At 42.8% G+C, this 27,527-nt stretch overlaps 1 protein-coding gene across 1 annotated transcript in view; it reads right to left on the bottom strand.

The window, feature by feature from the left end:
* PCBP3 (poly(rC) binding protein 3) overlaps positions 1-27,527 on the bottom strand; it is a 227,031-nt gene that overhangs the window by 156,283 nt on the left and 43,221 nt on the right. The window contains exon 2 of the mRNA XM_081301485.1: positions 13,157-13,259. The gene's annotated coding sequence lies outside the window, so the exon portion shown is untranslated. The remainder of the gene's footprint in view (positions 1-13,156; positions 13,260-27,527) is intronic.

Here is a 27,527-nt window from a genome sequence, read left to right as displayed (position 1 = left end):
GCTGGGGATCGAACCCGGGCCGCACGCATGCCAGGCGAGCGCGCTACCGCTTGAGCCACATCCCCAGCCCCAGATGTCAGGATTCTTGAGGAGTGCCCAGCACATGCCAGGCACCCCTTGCACATCTACTAAATGAATGTCCACTTTCAGCAATTTGCTGATAAGAACTTTCCTCTGTGGAAAAGTCAGGATGCCAGTACTACCTCATAGATCCTGACCCTCACCACCATCTCACCTGGAGGACTGTCTTTTCTGAGTGAGTGGTGGTCCTGCCGCAGCAGACAGCTCTGGAAGGTCACTGGGCTGTGCCTGACGTGCCCTCTGATGGAGGTCTGCTAAGTCCAGGACAGCAAGGCACAATGGGCTGCCCCCAAGCCCACAGGAGAGGCTGTCATTGGGAGGTCCTCAGCAGCCGTCACATCAGAGGGCAGCTCTCTCTCCTCCCTTGCCACTTGCAACCAAGGTGCCTTGAGTGAGTTACTTCACTCTCCAAGCCTCAGGAAAGTGGGTAGAAAGTGATACTCGCCTCGAGGGACACTTTAAGATCTAAGCATGTGACTACTTGTGAAACAGTAAGTCAAGAGAGCTGGCGCAAATCAGGGACCTCATAAACATTAGCAGCTACTACGGTTACCTTGCTTTCCACACGAGACTGCTTACAAACAAGTATTCTGCTGAAAACTTTGAAAACAATATCTATAAGCCTTAGAAAAAGAAAACCCTCTTAATGATAAATCTAAAAGAAATATCTAAAGGTAATTTTGCAAATCTACAGCCAGGGCCCCACTGAGCATCTGAGACATGTGTCGCACAGCCTTTCTGCAGACGCCACCCACCTGCCATGTGGCTAGAGGCACACACTGCACTACTCATCACTGCTGGGCCAGTGGCACTGCTGCAACACAGGCATGAAGCCATGTCCATTCGAAGCCATTTACAACCAGCCCTCAAGCCCCTCCTGGACCACATCAGCTGAGCATTGGAGAAGAAAGGTTAATAGAAAGGAGGATCAGGGGAGGAAAGCATGTGCAGCTCACACTGCCATTGCCCCCAGCCTGCCACAGGTCCCTCCCATGCTCTGATGTGAAACCAGGCACAAGGCCAAGCAAGACTTTAAAAATCAGCTGATGTAAAAAGCATTGTTCAGCCTAAAGGCCTGATCTCTACGACAGCACCTTGAGAAGCACTATTTATAGGGACGTGTGAAGCTCTCCCTCCATTGATAGTCCCATAGCCTAAGAAAACATAATTAAAATTGGAAATCATAGGTAGAAACAAATCCAAAGACAAAAGTCAACCTAGATATAAATTGATAAAATTTATATCTAGTTGATAAAATTTTATCAACCTAAAGCAATATATTAGAATAATATATTCATAAGCCAGCTATTTGAAGGTCAAAGGCAGGTTCCCTGGGAAAGAATTTCCTAACACATGATTAGATTTAAACTGGGTCTGAACTTAGATTGATAAAATCTTAGGGCCTCAGCCATCCCAAACTGACCCATAGTCCTACACCTGCCTGAAATCTGGGGCAGAATGGATCCTCAAATTCCTCTAAACTCATGGGGAGTAGCCTGGGGAAGAAAAGGTTAGGCCTGATGGGATACCCCAAGATGCCCACAGGGTCTCGGCCCCACTCTGCAGAGCATTTCACCTACAGGACAGAATGAGGCATCCACCCACACAGGACAAACAAGCAGGTAAACCAGATGCAGGGATGACTGCCCACAGTCAGATGTCCAGCGATGCCTAAAGACTGCAGGAACAGAATGTCCACTTCCAGCAGGGACAGAGGCAGATTGGCTGCACTGACTCCCACTTAGATGGTTAACCAAAGACAGGAACCAGGGGTTTTCAGATGTGGAACCACAGGCAGCATAGGACGATGACCCTGAGAAAAGGGAAGCAAACAGAGTATATCCTGTGGTTGCCCAGCCTGCAACCTGGGGAGTTTCCACAGCACAGGCAGAGGCAGAGGAGCCCCAACGGGGAGACAGGTGTCAAGAATGCAGGGTGGCAAAAGCACTCAAATCAGAGGGCAGAGAACCAGAAAGAGAAGAGCTGCTTGAAGAAACTCTCCCAAGAACCCTGGGCTCTCACCTGGACTCTGATTGTACCTGTGAGTGAGTGAATCCCCTGAAGCCAGGGGAGGAACCAGAAAAGGAGAAAATCAAACAGCGTGGTGCTTAGGGTCCAGGAGGAGTGTGCACTCCCCACCTGGACTGAAGATCCTGGGTAGCATGGGGACGGTGGCATTAGCTGAAGGAGTGTGACCTCTGTGATTGGGTCATGTTAGCACCACTAAGTGAGGCTCTGCTTAACAACTTAACAACAAGGAGAGACAAGAAAAGCATTTGAGGGCTGGGGTTGTGGCTCAGTGGTAGAGCGCTCACCTAGCATGTGCAAGGCCCTGGGTTTGATCCTCAGCACCACATAAAAATGAATAAATAAAACAAAGGTATTGTGTCCAACTACAACTAAAAAAAATAAATATTTTTTTTAAAAAAAGAAAGGCATTTGAGAAAGATCCAAATGAAATGTTTAGAGATGAAAAGGACATCTGAGATGAAACTTATACTGCATGGGACTAGCTTCACATCAGACACCACAAAAGAAATGAGGAGTCCATGTGGATGGACAATTTGTGTCGACAGAAATGACCCAAAACGAAGCAAAACAACAGACGACACACATCCCCACCGCAATAGAGACTCACCATAAGTGAAGAGCCAAGGCACAGCAGATCCGACAGCACAGACTTAAAATATGCATGACCAAGTTTCAAAAACTGGTAAAGATCATGGACAACACATAGGTCGAGAAGGTCAACAACCATAAGACAACATGAAGGAGATTAAGGCATGGCATATGATAATCAACTAACTAAAAAGAAAACTAAAAATCAGCCATAAAAAAACAAAATCATTAGTCTACTCACAAGACCACCAGAGAAGGAAGAGTGGTATGTGATCTCCATGAGGTAACCTCCTGGCTGCATGTGTCCATAATATCACGTGTGTGCCTTCAGCACGCACAATAAAATTTATTTTTAAAATAGAGGAAACAAGTACAAAGGCACAAGCACCATGTGGTGGGCGGAGGACTGCTGGGGATGCAGTTAGATCCAGGAGGTGACACCCAGAGCAAGGAGTGACAACTGGCCACCACCAGAAGAGAACACCAGACACAGCAAACATGACTTTCAAACACAAGCATAAAATGGGGGCTTCTCCCAATGAACATGGAAGTCACTCACAGTCCCACATGGCCAAACTACAGAAAAACCCAAAGAAGCCCACAGCACAAGAGGAAAACACCAAGAAGAAATCTAGATCGACAAAAAGAAAGGGAAAACACTAGAAACAAAAACCACAAGAGCACACAAATCTTTTCCCTTAATTTTTAAAAATTTTTTTAGATGTAGTTGGACACAATACCTTTATTTTATTTATTTATTTTTATGTGGTGCTGAGGATCGAACCCAGTGTTGCATGTGCTAGGCAAAGACTCTACTGCTGAGCCACAACCCTAGCCCCTTTCCCTTAATTTTTAACAGTGTTTTCAAAGATAATGTGCCATTTAAAGCAAAAATAATAGCAATGTACTGTGGGACTTAAACAATATAGAAGTAAAATGGCATGACAATAAAATGAAAAAATATAAATGAAAAGTAACATAAAGGCATGGAAAAGTGACAGAAATACTGTTGTAGGTCTTTACTATACGTGGACTGTGACAGGCTACGGATATATGCGATGAGTCCCAAAGTGATCCCGAAAAACAAAGAGATATAGCTAATAAGCTGGTAAAGGTGAGGATACTGATCACAAAAAGTACTCAATCCAAAATAAAGCAGAAAGAAATAATAAGGACCTAATAAAAATGGGAAAAAATATAAAACTAATAGTAAAATGAGAAATTTATACCCAACTATATAAAAATTCATATTAAATATGAATGGTCTAAACAGTCCAATTAAAACACAAGAGATTTTACAACTCAGTAAAAAAGCAGAACCACAGTAAATGCTATCTATAAGAAACCCCTTTAAATACAAACATTCAGTTTAAAAGAAAAGGGATGGGAAATTATATACCAAGCTAACATTAATCATAAGAAAATCAGAATCACTTATAAAAACATCAAAAAAGTAGGTTTTAGAGAAAAAGTATATTACCAGAAGTAAATAAGGACATTATATAATAAAGGGGTCAATTTATCAAAAGAAAGTAATACTCCTAAATGCTTATTTAGGTAATAAAGAGCTTACAATATATGAAGCAAAAACTGATAAGACCAAAAAAAATGACAAATTCACAATTATAGTGGGGGCTTTCCTCATTTTTCTCTCAATAATTTATTTTTTAAGAAACTACCCATAATATCAGTAAAGGATACAGAAGCAACATTATCCTCCAACATGACTTAACTGACATTTACAGAACACTTTGCACACAAAAACAATAGAATGCACATTCTTTTCAAATGATCATGGAATATTTCTGAAGACCATACTCTGAGCCATTAAAAATGTTTCAATAGGGCTAGGGTTGTGACTCAAGCGGTAGCATGCTCGCCTAGCACATATGAAGCACTGGGTTCCATTCTCAGCACCACATAAAAATAAAAATAAAAGATATCGTGTCCACCTAAAAAAACTAAAAAATATTTTTAAAAAATGTTTCAATAAAACTTTAAAAGAATGAAATAAGAAAAATAATGTTTCCTGAACACAATCAAATTAAATTAGAAATCAATTAAATTCACACTTCCTGCTTAGAATTGCTTTTGCTATTCTAGGTCTTTTATTTTTCCATATGAATTTCCTGATTGGTTTATCTATTTCTACAAGAAATACTGTTGGGATTTTGATTGGCATTGCATTAAACCTATAGAGAACTTTTGGTAATATCGCCATTTTGATGATGTTAGTTCTGCCTGTCCATGAACAGGGATGTTTTTCCATCTTCTAAGATCTTCTTCTATTTCTCTCTTTAGGGTTCTGTGGTTTTCACTGTATAAATATTTCACCTCTTTTGTTAGGTTGATTTCCAAGTATTTTAATTTTTTTTGAGGATATTGTGAATGGAGTGGTTGTTCTCATTTCCATTTCAGAAGATCTGTCACTGATATACAGGAATGCTTTTGATTTATGCATGCTGATTTTATATCCTGCCACTTTGCTGAATTCATAGAATGAATTTGGAAGAGCTCCTTCTTTTTCTATTTCCTGAAATAACTTGAAAAGTATTGGTATTAATTCTTCTTTGAAGGTTTTGTAAAACTCCGCTGTATACCCATCCGGTCCAGGGCTTTTCTTGGTTGGTAGTCTTTTGATGGCTTCTTCTATTTCCTCCTTTGTTAATGATCTGTTTAAATTGTGTGTATCCTCCTGACTCAGTCTGGACAAATCATATGACTTAAGAAATTTATCGATGTCTTCACTATCTTCTATTTTATTGGAATATAGGTTTTCAAAATAATTTCTAATTATCTTCTGTATATCTGTAATGTCTGTTGTGATATTGCCTTTTTCATCCCATATGTTAGTAATTTGACTTCAAACTATACTACAGAGCAATAGTGACAAAAACAGCATGGTACTGGTACCAAAACAGGCGGGTGGACCAATGGTACAGAACAGAGGACACAGAAACCAATCCACAATATTACAACTATCTTATATTTGATAAAGGGGCTAAAAGCGTGAAATGGAGGAAAGATAGCATCTTCAACAAATGGTGCTGGGAAAACTGGAAATCCATATGTAACAAAATGAAACTGAATCCCTTTCTCTCGCCATGCACAAAAGTTAACTCAAAATGGATCAAAGAGCTTGATATCAAATGAGAGACTCTGCGTCTGATAGAAGAAAAAGTTGGCTCCGATCTACATATTGTGGGGTCGGGCTCCAAATTCCTTAATAGGATACCCATAGCACAAGAGTTAATAACAAGAATCAACAAATGGGACTCACTTAAACTAAAAAGTTTTTTCTCAGCAAGAGAAACAATAAGAGAGGTAAATAGGGAGCCTACATCATGGGAACAAATCTTTACTCCTCCCACTTCAGATAGAGCCCTAATATCCAGAGTATACAAAGAACTCAAAAAATTAAACAATAAGATAACAAATAACCCAATCAACAAATGGGCCAAGGACCTGAACAGACACTTCTCAGAGGAGGACATACAATCAATCAACAAGTACATGAAAAAATGCTCTCCATCTCTAGCAGTCAGAGAAATGCAAATCAAAACCACCCTAAGATACCATCTCACTCCAGTAAGATTGGCAGCCATTATGAAGTCAAACAACAACAAGTGCTGGCGAGGATGTGGGGAAAAGGGTACACTTGTACATTGCTGGTGGGACTGCAAATTGGTGCGGCCAATGTGGAAAGCAGTATCGAGATTCCTGGGAAAGCTGGGAATGGAACCACCATTTGACCCTGCTATTGCCCTTCTTGGACTATTCCCTAAAGACCTTAAAAGAGCATACTATAGGGATACTGCTACATCGATGTTCATAGCAGCACAATTCACAAAAGCTAGACTGTGGAAACAACCTAGATGCCCTTCAATAGATGAATGGATAAAAAAAAAATGTGGCATTTATACACAATGGAGTACTACTCAGCACTAAAAAATGACAAAATCATGGCATTTGCAGGGAAATGGATGGCACTAGAGCAGATTATGCTCAGTGAAGTTAGCCAATCCTAAAAAACAAATGCCAAATGTCATCTTTGATATAAGGAGAGCAACTAAGAACAGAATAGGGAGGAAGAGCCTGAGAAGAAGATTAACGTTAAACAGGGACGAGAGGTGGGAGGGAAAGGGAGAGAGAAGGGAAATTGCATGGATATGAAAGGAGACCCTCATCATTATACAAAATTACATATAAGAGGAGGTGAAGGGAAAGGGGGGGAAAAAACAAGGGAGAGAAATGAAGTACAGTAGATGGGGTAGAGAGAGAAGATGGGAGGGGAGGGGAGGGGGGATAGTAGAGGATAGGTATTAGGGTCTGTAAAACAAGTCAAGACGGCGCCTGGCATTTTGCCAGAGGGAGTGGTTTGTGAAGTAACGCCAGCGAGCCATTAAGTGTGGAGATTCCTTATTGGTTGACTGCTGTATGTAGTTTATGTTAATTAAGATAAGCTGTGTGGAATGTATATATATACCTCCTGCCCTACAATAAATGGCTCCCACTGCTGTATCAATGTACACAAGTTGCTCGTCACCCCCAGGTTATTTTGCTGCAGCCGGACTGCAGCAGATAGGAAAGACAGCAGAATACAATAGACAATAGTATGGCAGTATATAAAAACGTGGATGTGTAACCGATGTGATTCTGCAATCTGTATACGGGGTAAAAATGGGAGTTCATAAACCAATTGAATCAAATGTATGAAATATGATATGTCAAAAGCTATGTAATGTTTTCAACAACTATTAAAAAAATAAATAAAAAGGAAATCAATTAAATTAAAAACCTCTAACATCTGAAAAGTCCTCCAAATACTTGGAAAATAAAGAGCATACATTTAAATAATACAGGTCAAAGAAGAAATTGTGACAAACATTCAAAAGAATTTTAACCCAAATAAGCATGAAAACACAATATTTTGTGGGATGCAGCAAAAGAGAAATTTACAGCCTAAAATTATATATATATATATATATATTAGGAAAAACCAGAAAGAGGTCTCAAATCAATTACCTATGCTACCTAAGACTAAAGGACAAAGTAAGCAGAAAGAAAAAAGAGTAGAAAAAAATACAGAAAATTAATGAAACTAAAAGTTGGCTCTTTGATCAAGATCAATAATATTGATCAACACTGAGCCAGAATAACCAGGGAAAAAGGGAAGAAGATACAAATTAACAACATCAAGAATGATAGATAGAAATTATTACAGACAAAAACCAAACAACACAATTTTAAAAATGGGCAAAATATGAGATCAGACACATCACCAAAGAAAATATATGGATGGCAAATAAGCACACAAAAGTGATGGTCCCACAGAGAAAGACAAATGAATATTGTCCAGACCATCCAGAACTATCTACAGCAATAAAGCACACAGGTCATGGGAAGATGTCTTCCTTCAGATTCTTCACACAGACAAAGAAATCTAAACACAGATGACCTACAAGAGAAGGACAAAAATGACCATTAGACAGGGACAGACAGACCAGATTGTATCAAGTATTTGTAACCCTCAGGAGAGAAGGCCACCTGAGCGATGTGAACAGGGGGTTAGATTCCACTAATGCTTCAGAACAGTTAGGGCCCAGGGCAAGAGCACCATCCAGGATAGAAGGGGGCAAACCCCTGCCAAATATGTGAAGCAAAAACTGCCACTTTTTAAAATCACATGATGAAACAGACCTTTTGACAAGGGAAGGCATGGTACCTAACATGAAATGCTTGCAATTCACAAGAACCTCTGATCAGACATCATCTGCTCAGGATTCAGGTGCTTTGCATGGGTAGGCACTCAGCAGAGCTACTGCTGATGGGTCCTGGGCCCACAGGAACCCATAGCCCAGGCTCCTGCATTGGCACGGGTTTGCAGACAGATACTCCCCAGCATTGTACATGAAACCACACACCCACAACAGAACATGTTCATCAGAGATTAATAGACAAAATGATGAGAGTCATAAGTCTCCTGCTATGCCTCCGATCATGCTGGATGCCTTGAGCTCTTATCTGTAATTTTCCTACTTTTAGGTACACAGAGTTTCATAGAATACTGCAGCGTCCAACCAGAGCATGCACCTAGTGTAGACATGCTCCTTACTTCTGGAGGAATGGTTCTGACAGACACAGCCTCTGCATTCCACCAGCCTGAGACAGAGCCAGCAGCACTGCTCCAGCTATGGGAGGAGGGCTCCTTCTAGATCCACTGAGGCCTGCATCCCAAAGCTGGTTTTCCCTGGCTCTTACCTCCTTCACCATACCACCCCTACACCCATACATCTGATGCCCCTGTCATTCTCAGTCTCACAATGACGCTATTATGTTGGTGGTTTTAAGCTGGGCACACCTGGTAATGTGACTCCTAGAAATCTGCTCATAGGTCCCATTTTTGCTAAATGTGTTGCAAGGGCTCAGACTTTGACAGATCTCACTGGAGGAAGAAGAGCAAATACTACTATTTTTATCCAGATACTAAGCAGACCACAGCAAGGATCTGACTTTAGGGTAGCTTGGTTGAATTTCTCCAGGTCTAAGGGACAAAGTATCTCATCAGCTTGCCTCCTGTAGGAAAGTAGACAGAGTCCTACAGCGCCAACAAGAAGCAGAAGGTGGGGAAACAAGGGGAAAGAGGCCTCCATGGGGTGAGGACAAGCAAGGATGACCCATCCCAATTCCCTCCACAGAATCACCAGGTAATCATCATTTCTAAGTAATGAGCCCTCTTGGAGACAGTCTCACAGAAAGAAGGACTCAGTCAGGGCTGAGCTCTTACTCCACACCTCAAAAAGCAGCATCCTGAGGCCACTGCTTGGCTGTGATGCAAGTGACAAGGCTGAAGGACGCAGACCATGCATACCCAACCTTTCCAGGGTCTGGTCACCCACATATCCTTTCCTCCATGCAGACACTGGGGACACTGAGCTCCTCAGCACGTGGGTTCAGTGTCTTCTCACATACCTGCTCGCTTCCACCCACATATTTCAGGTGAGTGCGAGCACAGATACACGTTTCAGTCTTTCTAAATTATATTTATGGGCTTTATTCATGATCAACTTGCAATAACATATAAAAGGGTTTTTACTTTAATGTCAGTACATGGACCTACTAAGTTTAAATTTAAACTGCATTATTGATACTGTCCTAGTTCTCTGAGAGGGTCAACTCTCATCACCAGGACCACATACAGGAAGTACTGAAGTTGCCTAAATACATCTGCTGGACTTTCCAGATGGTAATCGATCAGTGACAAAGAATCTGTCCTGCACAGCTCGGCCTCAGAACCTCCCAGGATGGCAGGTTCCCTGCAGAGGTAGCCCCGGCCTACTATCCAACACAATGGCCAGCTGCAGAACACACACACATGCTGTGTGGAAAGCATGAAAAGTATAGAAAAGTGCAAGAAACGTGTCTAAAAGCACCTCCAAGCATTTTCCACAAACAGCAGTATTTTCTCCTAAGCACATCTACCTATTTTTAAAACAAATGACATCAATTATATGTTCTTTCAGAACAAAGTAGTATATCTATATCTGTAACATCTGGAGAAATTTTTCATGAGTTTTTTTAGCCTTTTAACAATGTGTATTGACATCCAAAGAAATCTATGAAAATCAAACATCTAGTATTCAAGATTACCTGGATTACTTTTATGCTTAGAAAATGCTTCAGCAGCTCAAAGATCAGATTAATATTCACATCGAGTAACAACAACATATATTCATCTTCCTATGAATATGTAAGTGGTATGTATTCATTGAGGAAAATTTACAAAATTCAGAAATTTGTGCAACAGAGATCAGCAGCAATTCCAGCTCTCAGAGACAAATGCTAAGGCTGAACTTCCCAAAGCCCTTAAATGCACATGTGCCACAGACCAGGCACACACACACTCACCTGCATTTCATGCCATACTATTTTCACATATACTGCCAGCTTTTTCATGTCATGAATCTTTTCTACGACACAAGTTGATGCCTAATGTTCTATTGTGCTGTAGAGTATAGTTATCATTAAGTCCTCTATTGTTGGGCATTTGACTGTTTCCAATTGTGAATTATTTAAGCAATGCTATCATAAACATTTTCCACATGTAAATATAACACTTATCTGACTGTCTTCTGAAGGCAAATTTATTAGAATTTTCAGCCAAAGTCGATAAATATTTTTGAAGTTTTTGATACACATGGACAAAAAGTTCTCCAAATGCCTCTGACAGTCAACCTCTCAGACACATGAGATGGCACCCTTGGTCTCTGATTTGTGACCACAACCCTACACTGTAAACCTTTAAAGACCCATGCCAGTAAGACAGTCTATGATGACACATGTGCACTGTCCTCATCTGTGAACAGAGGCTCAGCACCCTTCCATGTTGGTTAGTGAAATGCCTGCTCAGCACCTGACAGTGATATAACTGGGTGGAATCAGTGAGAGACAAGAGGTGTGCAGAAAGAAAGAGGCATCATTAATTTCTAGTCAAAATTTCAACAAATTTAGGTACACTGAAGAGAAAAAATTCTGGCATTTTTATATTAGAATAATTTTTAGAGGGACCAAAGTATAATGGAATAAAATTGAACCAGGGTAGAACTCACTGTGATCTCAGTGTATAAAGATTTGTCTCCAGTTCTCTCACCAAAGTTAGACTCCATGAATACTCATGGACACTCTGGAGCCAAGAGTTTAGACTCTCATCCTTCTCTTTGCAGTGATGGGGTGAATTGCCAAATAACTGCTTCCATAACTTGAGGGAGGAAAAAAATCACAGGGCCTGAAACATGGTGTCTGACCATAAAACAAAACATCTGGAGGCAGCCCAGATGGGTCTCCAGCCACACTGCAGCCATCTCTGCACTCAAAAGAATAAATGATCATTCTAGTTCCAAGTCTAAAACAGGCGCTCAAGCTGAACTCAAAGTCCAAATCATCTCAGAATGTGCAACCAAGTCTCCGATCTTATCAACTCACTGGTCTGACATGTGCAGCCTGCTTCCTATTGGTCTGAGATGCTACTGCTAACCTGTTTCAGGTTACCCACAGAGGCAAGGCAAGAGAGGCATCGGTATAACCACTGCAACCCTACGAGGGGAACCAAAGAGGTGATGGGGAACTAAAACTGTTGTGCAGATATCTTTCAAAGGTCTAGATGCAGTAATAAATTCTGTGAACACTGCTTTCTGCACGTTTTTACTGCATATGTGTTTAATAAGTAACTAATAAGAATAAGTCGCTAACACTACTAAAACTGGTTTTTAAAAACTGATTAGTGGGGCTGGGGATGTGTCTCAAGCGGTAGCGTGCTTGCCTGGCATGCATGGGGTGCTGTGTTTGATCCTCAGCACCACATAAAAATTTTAAAAAATAAAGATGTTGTGTCCACCGAAAACTAAAAAAATAAATATTAAAAAAAAACTGATTAGTATGTGTATTTAACATATTGATCCCAGAATAAAGTACAAACAGCAGCGATATTCTTCCTATACAAACACCTGCTGTTTCCCACTGCTGGCTGCCTTTTCATGTCCATCTGGAGATGCCAAGTCCACAGTCACATGGTTGTTGCACAATGCCACTTTCTCTAGCCAACCTCAGGACGCAGTGCGTGGGGACTCTGCCTGTAGAGGTTCTGGGGTCTGGTGATTGCTCAGCTCCAGATGTATTACCGTGACTGTAGTTACACTAAAAACGTTTCCCTCTTCTGCTTCTAGAGTAACCTCTCTCTACCCATGCCCCTGTCCATTCCTCATTGTCAATCTCCCAGCGATGGCCTGGCTTGCACCCTCCCCTTGGTAGTCCCCACTTGCCCATGCCCATGTGGAGCCGACCCTCTCCACAGCCTTAGTCACACAGCTACGTGCTAGGGCACCACAGGCTTACCTATCTGGCCATGGCTGAGACACAAAGGCACATACTCACTCCCTGCATTCCACCTGTGTGTTTGACACAAGAGAGAACTTCCACATACTTCCCCCTTTCAGGAGCCAGGCTCCAGACTACTTGCCTCTCACTAGCCCCACACTGTTTTCCCTTCCTCAGCTTTCTAGAATGTTTTGACATCACAATCAGCAGCCCTGCACTGCTGTTCTTTTCTAAAATTTGATGGCTACTTTTATACAAATTATTTCCTTGTGACATTTAAAAGCAGTTAATCAATCTCCATAAAATATCCTGTAGCAAATACATTCAGTTAAAAAAAAATCATGTATAAAACATAGTAGGTAACCGACATCATTGGGAATGGCAGGGTAATGACCACCAACAGCTCTCCCCTCCATAAAATCAAAGAGAAAACTGGGAAAAAAAGGTCATAATTAACTTTTAAGAACTCCGCAAATTAATCAAGAGGTTGCAGCAATCCAAGGGTCATCTGTTCAAGAAAAAAAGAGAAACAAACAAACTGAATCTTGGCAAAAATGGCAAGCTTTGTGGCACTGTCACTTACCCTGCTCCCATCCCCTTCCCCAGTTCCAGGAGAGCTCTGCAGTCAGGAGCAGCAGCCACAGCAGGGAGGGCAGAGCAGGGGCTTCCTCCACAGCTCTGAGCACCTGCATTTGAAAGAGAAGGAGGATCAGTAGGCCAAATTCCCATCTTAAGGAACAAGAAAAACAGAAAACCAATCCCATATCAAGCAGATTAAAGGAAATAGCAAATGCTCAAGCAAAAATAAACAGTAGAAAAACAAGACCAAAAGCTGGCTCCTTGAAAAGAGCAACACTGAGAAACCTTTTTCCAGACTGAAAAAAGAGAAAGAGAAGACTCAACTAGGAATGAAAGCAGATGTTACTTTCAAATTTACAGAGAAAGTATTACAAGGAGACACTATGGGCAATTCACATCAACAAATTAGATAAACTAGATGAAGTGAACAAGTTCCTAGAAATACGTACAAACTATAAACACTGACTCAAGAAAAAATAGAAAGCTGAATAAACCCCAACAGATTGAATTAGTAATCAAAAAACTTTCCATAAGGAACCAGGTCCAGGATCAGGTCGCTTCACTGGTGAATTATGCCAAATGCTTAAAGAAGAATTGACATCAATCCCTCACTAACTGTCCCAAAATGCAAAGGAGGAAAGGATAAATCCCACCTCACTTCATGAGGCCCATGGTTCCCAGACACCAAAACCAGACAGAGATCTCAGAGGACAATTACAGACGAATATCTCTCGTGAACAGATGCACAACTTCACAAAAAAATACCAAATCCATAAATACATGATAAAAAAGAATCACACACCATCACCAAGTAGGATTTACAAAAAAAAAAAAAAAAAAAAAAAAAAACAAGGTTGGTTTAGCTTTCAAAAGTCAATCAATGTGATATGTCATGCTTTTTTCCATTTTGTTGACTTCCATTCTTAACCTTCTTTTCTTCTACTTTTTGTGAAGTTCTTTGACACTTAAATGATGGATCTACAGTCAAGCATTGCACAACTACAAGGCTTTTATTTATATTGTTAGAGTTGTTCAATTCTAGATATTTCCATTGGAACTTCCTCCTTAAATAGAATGCTTTTTCAGTGTTTTAAAATGTCTTATATAAAAGTCTTCTTTCTCTGTGCTTTTATTATTGAGTTCTGACTTAACTACTTTTATCAAAGAACATGGTCTGAGAGAATGTGCAACTTACTTTGTGACCAAATACACAGACAGATTTGGGGACCGTTTTTTGTGCCTCAAGAGAATATGTGCACTATAGTTGGCCACATTTTTATATGGTGAAGACATAAAGCTCGATGTATTTACCTCTAAAATCATGAATACTTTTATTTTTGTGTGTGCACTTGACTTATTGATTACTAAAAAAGGAACATCAAAATACCTCACTTGATTGCAATGAGTTAAGTTTTTTGATTACTAATTCAATTGTAAGTCAGCCATTTTTCCTCTACATTCTAAACTTTAGTTATTACACATAGATAAATTCTATGTGTACTATGTACTCTGAGGTTTGGCTATTAGCTAGTTGTATACCACCTATGGTGTCTTGGTCAAGGACAGACCACACATAATCAGGAAGCCCCATCAAACTGTATTGCAGCTGCGCTGAGCATGGTGGCATACCCCTGTAGTCCCAGCTGCTCAGGAGACTGAGGCACAGAGACTTGAGCCTGAGAGTTGGAGACCAGCCTGGGAAACACAGCAAGACAAACAACAACAGATCATAATTGAGCTAAACAGTCCCTGGTTGGCAGTGTGACAGCAGTGGCGATGCCACAGCCTAATGCCATGCTCACATGGTGGTGCTGGTCTAAACAAACCTGCTGCAGCCCACTGCATCCCAGTAGAGAGCTCACCACTAGCTAAAGCACACAGTTCATACTGGCAATGACGATGCCTGTTTATTGTTCACCACGCTACACTTCAATCACTGTCTTAGAGCGCATTCTTTCTGCTTGGAAAAAGCACAGCTTGCAGTACGGCCACCTCAGCCAGCTCCCAGATTCCAGAAGGCTCTGTTATCACAGAGGATGATGGCTCCACACATGCCACTGCCCTGAAGACCTTCCAGCAGGACAAGAAGTGGAGGTAGAAGACTGTGACACTGATGATTGTGACCCTGCACAGGCCTACGCTAACATGACTGCTTCTCTTAGTTTTTAACAAATACTTAAAATTTTTTCTTTAAATTTAATTTAGAAATAGAAAAACATTTACAGAATAAGAATATAAAGGATATAAAATACTTTTTGCAATAAACACACAATATGCTTCTGTTTAAAGTGTTACTACAAAAGTATTAAAAAGTTTTAAAAATTAAAGTTTATAAAGTAAAAAAGTCACAAAGGCAAAAAAAAAAAAAAAAAGCTTAATATCAAATGGAAAAAAAAAATCTTTTGCTGTAAAGTTAGTGTGGCCTAAATGGACAGTTTTACAAAGTCTACAGGCATCTACAGCAATGTCCCACCACACACCAACTCACCCACAGCCACTTCCAGTCCTGCCAGCTCCACTCATGGCAAGTGCCCTTTAGAGCTGTGCCATCTGGATCTCCTCATGAGACTTCCACAGAAGCAGGCAAGAACAGGATTCACAAGGGTAGCTTAAGCCTATGCACACAGAACCTGTGTGGAGTGGACTGGCCACATGTCACATGGCTATACATCTTCCCTGTCACCCTCAGCAGCATGGTGGGAATTAGGCAGACTCTCATCCCAGGGACCTGGGTGAATGGCCCAAAAGGAGAGGGCTCAGAGTCCTTCTGCCTGTGGTACACTTCCAACTCGGGGCCACGCAGGTGAAGCCCTCTAACAGGCTGCCAGCAGGGTCAGAGATGGAGATGTAGGCACATCTTCAGAGTGCACTCATGGTGTGTATAAAGAAAGAAGGGACAGGCGTGCCAATGGCCTTAGTGCCAGGTAGGGTAGGGGCTTCCCTCTGCCCTCAGAAGGTGATCACTGGTGCAAGAGCTAACACTGCCACCTCCTGGGGAGAGCAGGAGAACTGAGTGGAGGACAAGCCTGTTTGGGCAAGCCATGTGGGCAGCACTGGGCATGGAATCTGCAGACACACAGGCCTGGCAGAGGGGAAGCAAGAGCAAGGTCAGAGACTCAGCCCACTCTGTCCAAACCAAAAGGAGAAGTGATCATCAAGTTGGAGGACAGAGACCTGGAAGGTGAGGCCATGGGGCTGGCTGGTAGGGTGTTTCTCAGAATGATCAAAGGAGGCCAAGGGCAGATTCTGAGCTATGGTGGCATGCTGAAATCTGGAACTATATTCCTAGTGGAAGTAATTTCCTAAGTCTTGATAATACACTCATCCCAAAATTCCCATGTGGTCGTAGCAGCTGAGGACCTGTATGGTTCACTGCAAGGGCAGCAAGAGCCTACTATAAATTATACAAAAGAAGCAGCCTCCAAAAAAATGTGTAATCATAATGGGTAAGAAGAATATAGACCTCAAAAACAGCTCAAGCTAACAAGATGCTGACCACAAACCAACATTTCCATTGTCAGTGGGAGATATGTGGATAAGTTGTACAGTAACAAAAAGACAGAAGAGGGTCAGTTTTCAAAAATAGCTCAAATAAAAACCTGGCAGGGCTGGGATTGTGGCTCAGTGGTAGAGCGCTTGCCTAGCATGTGTGAGGCACTGATTTCAATTCTTAGCACTGCATATAAATAAACAAAATAAAGTCCATTGACAACTAAATATATATATAAAACCTGGCAAAGTTAGTGAAGTATTCACTAGAGCAAGGAAACACAACATCATACCTGTTAGAATTGCTAAAATCCAAAAAATTGAATCTAACAAGTGCTGGCAAGGATGTAGGAACACTCCTTCATCACACGCAGGGATGCAGAACAGCAAGGCGCTCGGCAACGCAGCTTGCTGGTTCTCTGTCATCTAACTGTGCTCCCACCAGACCACCTTCAGCTGCACTCCCTGGTCTCACACACACAGGTCGAAAACTTACATTCACACAAAGGCCTGCACACAAATGATTACAGCAGCTTTATTCAGACGGCCAAAAGCTAGAAGCAACCAAAATACTTTTCAATAGGTAAACAGATAGACAAGCTGGCACATTCATAGGACTGAGTACCATCAGTGATGAAAAGAAATGAGCTGTCAAGCTATGAAGACACAAAAGAATTGTAAGTGTATGTCACTAAGTAAAAGAAGCCAGTGTAGAGAACCTATTCCAACCTATTGGTCATTCTGGAAAAGGTAAAATAATAGTGATGGTAACAGATCTGTGGTCATCAGGGCTCAGGGCAGGGTGAATGAGTAGAGCATGGGGGATTTTCTGGTGGTAAAAGTACTCTATACTGGTAATAGTGTACTGGTAATAGTGTACATAAAGCAGTTATCAAAATCCATAGAGTTTTACAGCATAAAATATAAACCTTAATGTACACAATTTTTACAAAAATCATTTAGGAGAGTGGAAGAATCCCAAGACAATATGTGGAATGTGATGACACAGCCTAACTGCACTAAAGACATATGAAATGTCTCACTCAAGGGTGGGAAATAGGGAGCTCTGGAGTGGAGTGGAGTCTGCAATACGCAAGGCAGCAGAAAGCCCACACAAGCACCACACTTCAGTTGGTGAAGCTGTCTCCAGGGAGAATGACTTAACAATCCCAACTCCGCTGTGTGTGTCCACCAGAACCCAACCATTAAAGAATTAAGTAAAAGGATGGTGGATGATGGGAACCAACTGTCTTGTTTTGGGAGTGGGGGTTACACACAAGAACAGAGAGTCTACAGTGATCCATGTGGCAATGAACTAGAAATGTCAGTATGAAATGATATTTAGCTTAACCTAGACACAGATGACTACAGGTAAGTATTTAGATATGTGCATTGTACAGGTTGGTACATTCAAGTAGCCCTTTGCTTTGTCAGTTAGAAGGACCTAAAGCAACAAAACCCAGTAGCTACATATATACTCTGCAACCAAACAGATTGTTTCTTGTACTATCTGCTGATCAAAGGAACCAAGAATCCTTGGAGAAACAGCTAATCCTAGGATGGGGTCAGGAAATTCATAAAGTAAGCCTAGACCACCATACAGTGCCTAGTAAAGAAGTGCTTAACAAAGCAGCATACACACACAATGATGGAAGCCAGGCAAAGAGACACTGGAGCCAATGGAAGAGCTCCCAGAGGGTCAAAGCTGGAAGAAGTTGAGAAAAAAAAAAGTAGCATAGAACTATAAACCAAGGTATAAAATAAATATGCATGAGTTCATATTGATACATAAATAAATGGGAGAATAGAGACCAATCTCCAATGATGATCCAAATTGTTCCCAGAGATATCCCACCCTCACTGAAGTAAAGCACAACCCTCTGTTCCTTAAGTGTGCACTGCACACAGTGACTTCCTCCAAGGGAATTCTGGAGTGGAGTGGAGTGGAGTGGAGTGGAGTGGAGTGGAGTGGAGTGGAGTCGAGTCGAGTCGAGTCGAGTCTGCAGTTGGGGGGCGGTGGGGAAACAACAGAAAGAAACAGACCCTGTGACAAACCCCAGAGCCCCTCCCCCAGGTGTCCAGTTCAGCAGTGAGAAACCAGGTGGACAGCATGCCCTTGGTGGATGAGCTCAACTCTGCGGTCTTCCTTCAAAGTTCATAAACCCAGTCCAACCACAAGAAAACACTGGACGCCAGCAGCTCCCAGGGGAGCCACAGTCTACAAAATGCCTGTCCAGCCTTCCTCAAAACCGTCCACGTCATCGAAAACAAGGGAAGTGTGGGAAACTGGCACCGCCTCTAAGAAGAGCCTACCTAGACATTATGGTCACCTGCGATGAGGTTGCTGGTAGGATCCTGAAACAGAAAGGACATCGGGGAACACTGAGGAGTGTAAAGGACAGACATAGCTACAGCAGTGTCTTAGCACTGGCCCTTAACCATGACAAATGTAGCTTACTAATGTAAGATGTTAAATGGTATGGGGCATACAGCAATTGTCTAAGCAATCTTCAGAATCTTAAATCTTAAATCTAAAACAGTTCTAAAATGAAACATTTATTTTTTTATAAAAGCATTAAAGAAAAAGACTTAGGTTACCATTAGTCTGTTCCTGGTGGGAAAAGAGCTATCTCACAGTACTGTCAAATTCTGAAAAATCATCACCACCTTCTGATATTGATATTGTTGAAGTCAGGGAAAATGCATATTTAGGAAAACACAGAAGATCCAAGCCACAGGCAGGACTCAGGACTGTGCCAGCATCCTGCCACCTATAGTATATTTAGGATGAAGTGTTTCCCTCCTGACACAGTTATGGGATTTTTGGTCATAACAGATGAAAAACAAAGTGTTAGCTTTGCCACAAAAATATTCATTAACTCTGACATTGAATATTCATCTTGGGACACTAAATATTCTAGAAAGCAGGCTATCACTTCCAGTTACAAGAAATTTTTGTTGCACTTGCTAGTCATGACCTAATAGCAGCCCCTCTGGCTGAGAGCCTGCTGTAAGTGGCAATTCCCATACACTGCTGCTTTTCTCACAACAATCCCACCAGATAGGGACTACTGCTTTCTCTTTAGAGATTTAGAAACCGCAATCCCAAAAGGCTAAATCGTTTGTCCAAAAGTTTCATAGGTAGCAAGCAAAGGGGCCAAGCTTAGAAATCATGTCTCCCTAGCTGGAGCTAGGGTTGGCTTTTCCTCCAGGTCCCTTTGCCTCTGCACACACAGCCAGGCATGTGCACACACCGACTGCAATGAGGGCCCACCCAGCCATGTGCAGAGCTCTCTGGACAATGGATGTTTTTGTGACTAGTGCAGAGGCTCCCAGGGGGAACACAGAATTCTTCTACAGGAGAAAAACCAGGAGGCATCTTGAGTCTGTGCCTTGAACCTGAGCCAGGTCCTAAAAGCTTCACGGTGCCCCATGAGTCACGCCCATCAATATGCATTAGCTCTTGGACAGTAATTCCCGAAGTGCTTCAGAACCTTGAAGGGATCAACTCTGCACCAAACTCCCCTCCCTGAGCTACAGTTGTAGCTTTTCTTGCTCTATTTAAATGAGACATTGACTTTATTCTTCCACCTTTGTTAGACTTACTATGTAGAGAGCTATTTTACAAGTGGTCCTTTCACTTTGTTTCCTGAACAGTGGGAAGATCCAAAATGGTCAGTTTCCAGATGTTTTATGGTTCCCAAACCTCAGGCAGCAAAACAGCAATGTTGTCCTCCCTGGCTTCTTGATCAACACAGGATCTCAAACATGTCTTTGGAGAACTGAATCTTAGAACTGGCCAGGATTTTTAGAGTCCTTTAACCCTCCTACACAGCCTCCCCCACGAGACCTCACCTCTGCAGATTTCTTCAGGCAGCCAGAGAGAGCACCACCCATGCCCTTGGTGAGGCGCGCCACTGTGATGCACCCCCAGCACACACAGCACCCTGGTCCTGAACATGCTCCATTACACAGCCCAGCAAATGCTAGCCTCCAGCAGGCTGCAGGCACAAGCCCCAGGAGGGAGCTGTTGAGCAGGTAAGTGGGCTCTCTCGGCGCTCTCTAAGCTGGACTCAGCTCCCTCAATTCCCTCATTTAGCTGCTAATAACACAACCTGTACTTGGCAGGTACCTTCTATAGTCACTCTGAATGCGCCTCAGTGGAGGATCTTGTGCACTGCCCAAAGCTTCTCAGCATGTGGACAGAGGAGATCATGGGAAATGAAGACTCTCACCCCTAACACTTATTGGATCAAAATCTGGATTTAAAAAATCCAGGAGAAATGTGAGCATATTAGAGTTTGAGAAGCTCTGGTCTAGACACATGAAAACAAACAAGTATTCAATTCCAAGGCTTCTATCAGGGAGTATTTCAGGTGGGAGGCTCTCATTTTAGCAGCATGCATGACATTCAGCTGACATGGAGTAACAGCAGGGTGGGGCCTCAGGGCCCAGGACAAAAACTGAAGAAAAGAACAAAACAAGCATGCCAAGGGCTTCACAGTCATGAGACTCCTGTCATCTCTTACTTACATCCCTCTAGGCACTGTCTTAAACTGTTTGATCAAAGTTGCAGAGGTAAAGATGGATTTTTTTTTTTTTTTTTTTTGTAAACAAAACAGTAGTTCTCAGATGTACATCCCCTTGGAACTGGGACATACAGAACTGAAGAAACAGGAATCCATCCAAAAGAGGCAGTAGCTCACCTCCAAAGAGGGACACATAGACACTCCACATCAACACTGGCCTCAGCCTGGCTGGAGCTTGGCCTGCCTGCTAAGTGGCCTCCCCATGCCATTCGGTATTCCTGCTAACTGGACCAGCACTTGCCGACAAGACAGAACCTCGCTCACCCTACTGCATGTCAGGATATGGGCTAGGGAGCAGAAAGAGGGAAAGAGAGAAACAGAGGGATACATAGAGAAGGGGTGAGGAAAGAAGAGGGGAGGGGAAGAGGAAAAGGAAAGCTGCACCACAGCGCAGTGGGCATGCCAGAGACACTGTGACCCAGCCTGCCTGGGTTATGGCAGAGAGCCAACAAACTGCTCCTAGTGGCTCAAGCCTTGGCCAGAAGGGTCAAGCTCTGGGACCACCCAAGGAGCTCTGAAAGAGGTGGAGATGGGGCCCCAGAGATTCAGACTTTTCTTCTAGGGGGACCTGGGCACCACTGTTGTGTAGAAGGTGCTGGGTGTCTTGACATAACACTAATGTGCAGTCTGAGAAGACAAGCATTGGTCCACGAGAAAAGACTTACTCAAAGGTATGGCACCGGCCACTCCCACAGCACCACATGGGCATGGGCACTTGAGCAGGGAGTCTGTTGGGCAGCAAGGGTCCTCTCCAGGTCAATCTGCCCTGCAGCCAAGCCAACTTTTTTTTTTTTTTTTTTTTTTGCCTCCCAGGATTATGGCAAGGGAAAGGGAGGGGCAATAAAGCAAGGCACACAGGCTAGTTTTGTACAGCCTGTGAATTAAAAATGGCTTTTATGATTTACAAAGTTCACAGGGAAAACAACATCAGAGAACACATGGCCCACCATAAAAACATCTACAGATCCCTGGCTCCTGGCAGCCATAGGTACATAGATATGCTAAGCAGGGACTCACCTTGGTGAGCACTTCACCTGAAAACTCCCAGCCCAAAGGGCCTGAAATGCTTTGAAAGGTGAAGCCAGGTGGAAGCAGGATCAGTCACCCTAAGAATATCGAGAAAAAAATGCACCCACTCAGTGCCAAGCCCCGTGTGGAGCATCTAGAGGCAACTATGTCCATGTCCACAAGGGATGGTCCAGTCCAGTGAGGCTCATGAAGGGCATCTGTGAAGCCACACAGTTGGTGAAGGACCAGACTGTGCCCCACCCAGGTTGACACTAACCCACAACGTCTAAGTGTCCAATCTGGGTCCCTGCTGTGTCCTCACATAGAGGCCCCTGCCTGTAAGGGTGGAACCTTGAGCTTAAAGTGTTCCCAAGACAGGTAGAAGCAGCAGCACCCATTGCCTGGCCCCAGCAGCTATCTCCACGGCCTGCACAGAGCCTGCCTTGTCACAGGAAATAACATGTGGAACAAGCCACACTCCGAGGAAGCAGCCTGGGACTCACAGCCATGCACCAGGCCCAAGAAACCACTCAGAGCTCAGAGGAGGGACCAGTAGTGGCCTCACTGCTAGATTGACAGAGCACCTCGCAGCCAGCAAAGTGACCCTCACCACAAATTCAGATTAACTGTCTCAAGCCAGAAAAAGAGACCGCATCCTGAAGACCAGAGAGGTTAGCTACAGAGACCAAGCTCCAAGAGCTGAAGGGAAGTGGGCCCTGGGCTATCTTCAGAATCCGTGCCATGTTGTGCGAGCAGCCAGCAGTGCTTCGTCCTACACCTGCACCATATCACACCACTATGCAGGTCGTCTGGCTCACAAAATTGATTTAGGAGAGATTATTCAATTCCATTTTACATTTTCCTGTTTTGGAACTCTGCCAGCAGCAACTGCTGTTCCTCCAGAGGTCAGGAAGCTATGGACAAGGCAATCTCTTGCCGTTGTAAATGGAACTCCATATTCCCTTTATGAATTTCCTGTCAATCTTCAAATTACTTCAAATACGATTGCCCTTCACTTAGACAGTGTTTTATGTCTCCATGTCTGCCTCCTTCCCATATCCCATTACCTCCTTGGCGGCACATGACACTCCCCAGGAGCCCCTGGGGGCGCCTGTGTCAGAGGGAGGGCAGTGGTTGGGCATAGGAGGGGCCCAGGCAGCCTCTCGTCTGCAGCCAACTCGCTGACCACAGCAAACATAAGCTGGTGTATCTTGCATTTTTAAAATTCCCACTAGGTCCCATTTTCCCCACCAACTGCCACCACATTTCCTACGCTTTTCTGCAAGAAAAATGTGAGCTATGTCAACTATCACTGCTGTCATCAGCTGCCCTGGCTCCAGTCTGGCTCTGCTGTACCTTGGACCAAGCCTGCCCTTCTCCTAGCCACCAGCAACTGCACACTGCCTATGGCTGCTGCCACTGTCCCCTGGAGTCGCCTCCACCATCGAACACAACCTCACCACCACCTACTCAGCTGCAGGCAGTGTTCCGGCTTTCCTCCAGCTGCTCAGTTGTCCCTCCCAGTCTTCCCTTTGATCTCTTAACATCAGAGGGCTCACCTTCAGTCCTCAATCCTCAAATCTCTCTGTATTCCCCATCCATCCATCTAAATGCCATTCAGTCCCAAATTACCCCATGTCCAGTATTCTCTCCCAAAACTGACCAACAGTGCCACAGCCTCCAAAGTAATCAGCAATTGTACCCTCAGCTTCCCCATCTTCCAGTCTAGGCCCAAGGGCTTCCCTATGTAGGAAAACATCCAGGTTGCCTTTCCAGGTTATTAGGCCAAAAGTCACTCTTGACAGAGCTCTGCTTCAAGCCACACCTTGAGCCCACCCTCCTCACACCTCTACTGCTGCTCTCCTGGAGAGTGACTGCCTAACAGGCTCCTTCTCCTGCCCCTGTTCCCTGGAACAACAGAGTCATCCTGTAGGAGCCTAAATCCATCCATGGCACTGCTCTTCTCACAGCCCACATGGCTCTCTATTTCCTGCAGAGGAAAAGTCAGATTCTTCCACTGGCCTTCAAGGTCCTGTAGGACTGCTCTCCATTCCCAGCCATCCCCCTCCCAACTCCAGCCACTCCATTCTCTCCTTCCTGTGAGGAGCATTGCTCCTGCCATCCCCTCCCCAAGTACCCACCTGCCCAGGTCCCTCACCTGCACCAGGCCTTTCCTCAGTTGGCACCTTCTCAAGGAGAGCAGCTCTGTGCACCCCTGTGAGAAGGTGAGCCACCCTCCTTCCCAGCTTTGCACTGCTTCTGTGACAACATGTAGAAAGGGACTTCTTCATCACATTCCTTGGTCTATAATGTTCACTGGGGGCAGGATTTCTGTTCTGTTCACTGAGATCATCCAAGCACCTAGAACAGCCCTGGCACTGGGGAACTAGTGTTCCATAAATTTGAATTCAAGAACTGAGCCCCATGGAAACCAAAGTAAAAAGGTAATTGAAACAGTTAATTTGTGGCTGTGTGTTGGTGTTTAAGGGATTAACAAAACCAGCAGGGATGGGTGGCAGGAGAGCACATTCCCGACACTACACTATAAGGGACACACAGTTTTGCAAAGAGGGATGGCATGATAGTGACTTACATTTTATAACCAAACTTTTGATTCTGAAATAATTGTAGATTGATCTGCAGTTGCAGATAGAACAGAGAGATACTTGTGTACCCTTAACCTGGTTAAGGTTGATCTGCAGTTGCAGATAGAACACAGAGATACTTGTGTACCCTTAACCACAATGGTTACGTCTTACATCATTATTGTGAAACGTCCTAGCCAAGATAGTAACACTGGCACAGTCGAGAAAGAGAACATTTCCATCACAAGGATCCCCTTTTCTCTTATAGAGCCATGACCACCACATCCCTCCCAACACCATGCCCTCAGCCTGGCAACCACTGATATGCTCTCCACATCTGTAACTTTCCATTCCAACAATTGGATAGGCATGAGACAATACAGCATGCAGTCCTATGGGATTGGCTTCTTCACTCAGCTCATGTCCCTGGAGAGTCACCCAGGTGCTCTACCCTGAGTTCAGTCCTCACTGCAGAGTGTACTCAGTGCGTTTTCCCATTTATCCAGAGAAGAACATCTGGATTGTTCACAGTTTCTGGCTATTTCAATGAATCTACTGCAAACATTTTAATTGGTTTTGTATGAACCTGGTTTTCATCTCTCTGGGATCAATGTGCAGAAACTGATGTTGCTGGGCTGTGTGACAATCGCTCAATGCTTCATGAGCACCTGCGAAGCTGTTTCCAAAGAGGCTACAGCATATCTCCTACCCGCAGTGCATAAGGCGATCAGTTCCTCCATGTCCTCACCATTGCTTACTATTATCACCATTTTAGGTCTCATTCTAATAGATGTGTGGTGATGGCTCATCATGATTTTAACTTGCATTTTCTGACTAGCTAATAATATTGAACATCTTTTCACATGCTACCTGCCATCTGTATATTCTCTTGGGTAAAATGTCTCTTCATGTCTTTTATGTAGCTTCTCGCTCTACTGTTGATTTTTGAGAGTTCTTCATATATTGCAATACCAGTCTTTTCTAAGGTATATGATTTTCAAATATTTCTCCTAGTTTGTGGCTCTTTGCACAGAAACAGGTTTTAATTTTAATAAAACCCAATTTATCAATTTTCCTTTTATGGATGATGTTTCATATCAGGTATAGCCCTCAAGCACAAAGATTTCTTCCATTTCTGCCCTAAGTTATATAATTTTGCATTTTAGATCTGGGTCTGCCATCAACTTTGAGTTAATTTTTGTATGTGGTGTGAGACTCAGATGGCAGCTCATGTTTTCTGCCTGTGGGGAACTGCATTAGCACCATTTGTTAGAAAGGTCATCCCATCCCCCGACCTTTTCTTTTTTTTTCAGTTGTACATGAACACAATCCCTTTCTCTTATTTATTTTGTTTATTTATATGGTGCTGAGGATTAAACCCAGTGCCCCACATATGCAAGACAAGCACTCTACCACTGAGCCATAATCCCAGCCCCAACTTGCTTTTGCAATCCTCAAAAACCATTCCAGAGCCTAATTTCTCAAAAAGTATTTGAGTACATATCTATAGTTCTCTACTGAAGTCCCTATTCTGTTCCAATGACCTCTGTGTCCAGTCTTCAGAGAGTATCACATGATCTTGACTACATGGCTATGAAATAGGTCTTGTAGTCGGGTAGACTAATTCCTCCCACTTTACTCTTCCTTTTCAAAATTGGTTCAGCTATTCTAGTTACTTTGCTTTTTCTTATTTATTTTAGAAGTAGCCTGTCCATATTAACAAGAGTTACTATTAAATTGTAATAGAAATTGCACTACCTCTATAATAATTTGGGGAGAACTGATGTTTTTACCAAGTTGGATTTTCCAGTCCATGGACATGGTATGTGTCTCCATTTATTTTTTTATTTATTTTATTTCTTTCATCATCTTTCTGTAGTTTTCAGTATAAAAGTCCTACACATGTTTTATTATATTTATAACTGAGTGTGTTTATTTTTCAGGTGTTCTATTATATTTTAAATTTTGTGGGTTCATGTGTTTATTGATAGTACACAAGAGTATACTGATTTCTATGTGTCTATCTTTTATTGCACAATCTTGTTGAACTCACTGATTCTAGGAGGGTTCTGTAGATTCCTTACAATTTTCCACATAGATAATTTAATTATCTGCAAATAAGAACAATTTTATTTCAACCTTTCTGATCCATAAATCTTTTAACATTTTTTTCCCCTTATTATATAGGCTACAATTTCCAGCACTATGTGGAATGTGAGTGAACAATCTTGTCTTGTCCCTGATCTTAGGGGGAAATCAGCCTTTCATTATTAAATGTTAGTTGTAGTTTTTATCAAGTTGGGTAACTTTTTTATTATAATAACAAAATAAACAATATGGGTAATCTGTAACAGTAGAAAATTATTTTTCACAGTCTGGAGGCTGGAAGTCCACTATCAAGGCACCAGCATTCAGGAACTGGTAAAAGCCTTCTTATCACATCCCCACCTGACAGAAGGGGCGAACACTGTCCTCATATGGCAGAAGACCCAAGATCCTATGCTAGCTAATTCAACCGTTTTAAAATGTACTAATCCACTCAGAGGACAGAGCCTTGATGACCCAATCATTTCCTAAAGGCCCTACCTCTTGAAACCATGATGGGGATTTTCAACCATGAACTTGGGAGACATTCAGACCATGGACAGCATCCCCTATTGCTTATTTCCTGAGGGCTTTCATCATGGATAGGTCTCCACTGCAT

This window comes from Spermophilus citellus (genome assembly GCF_964194105.1).
Source record: "Spermophilus citellus genome assembly, chromosome: 7".
In the NCBI taxonomy this organism is placed as follows: Eukaryota; Metazoa; Chordata; class Mammalia; order Rodentia; family Sciuridae; genus Spermophilus; species Spermophilus citellus.
This window is presented reverse-complemented; position numbering and strand designations above follow the sequence as displayed.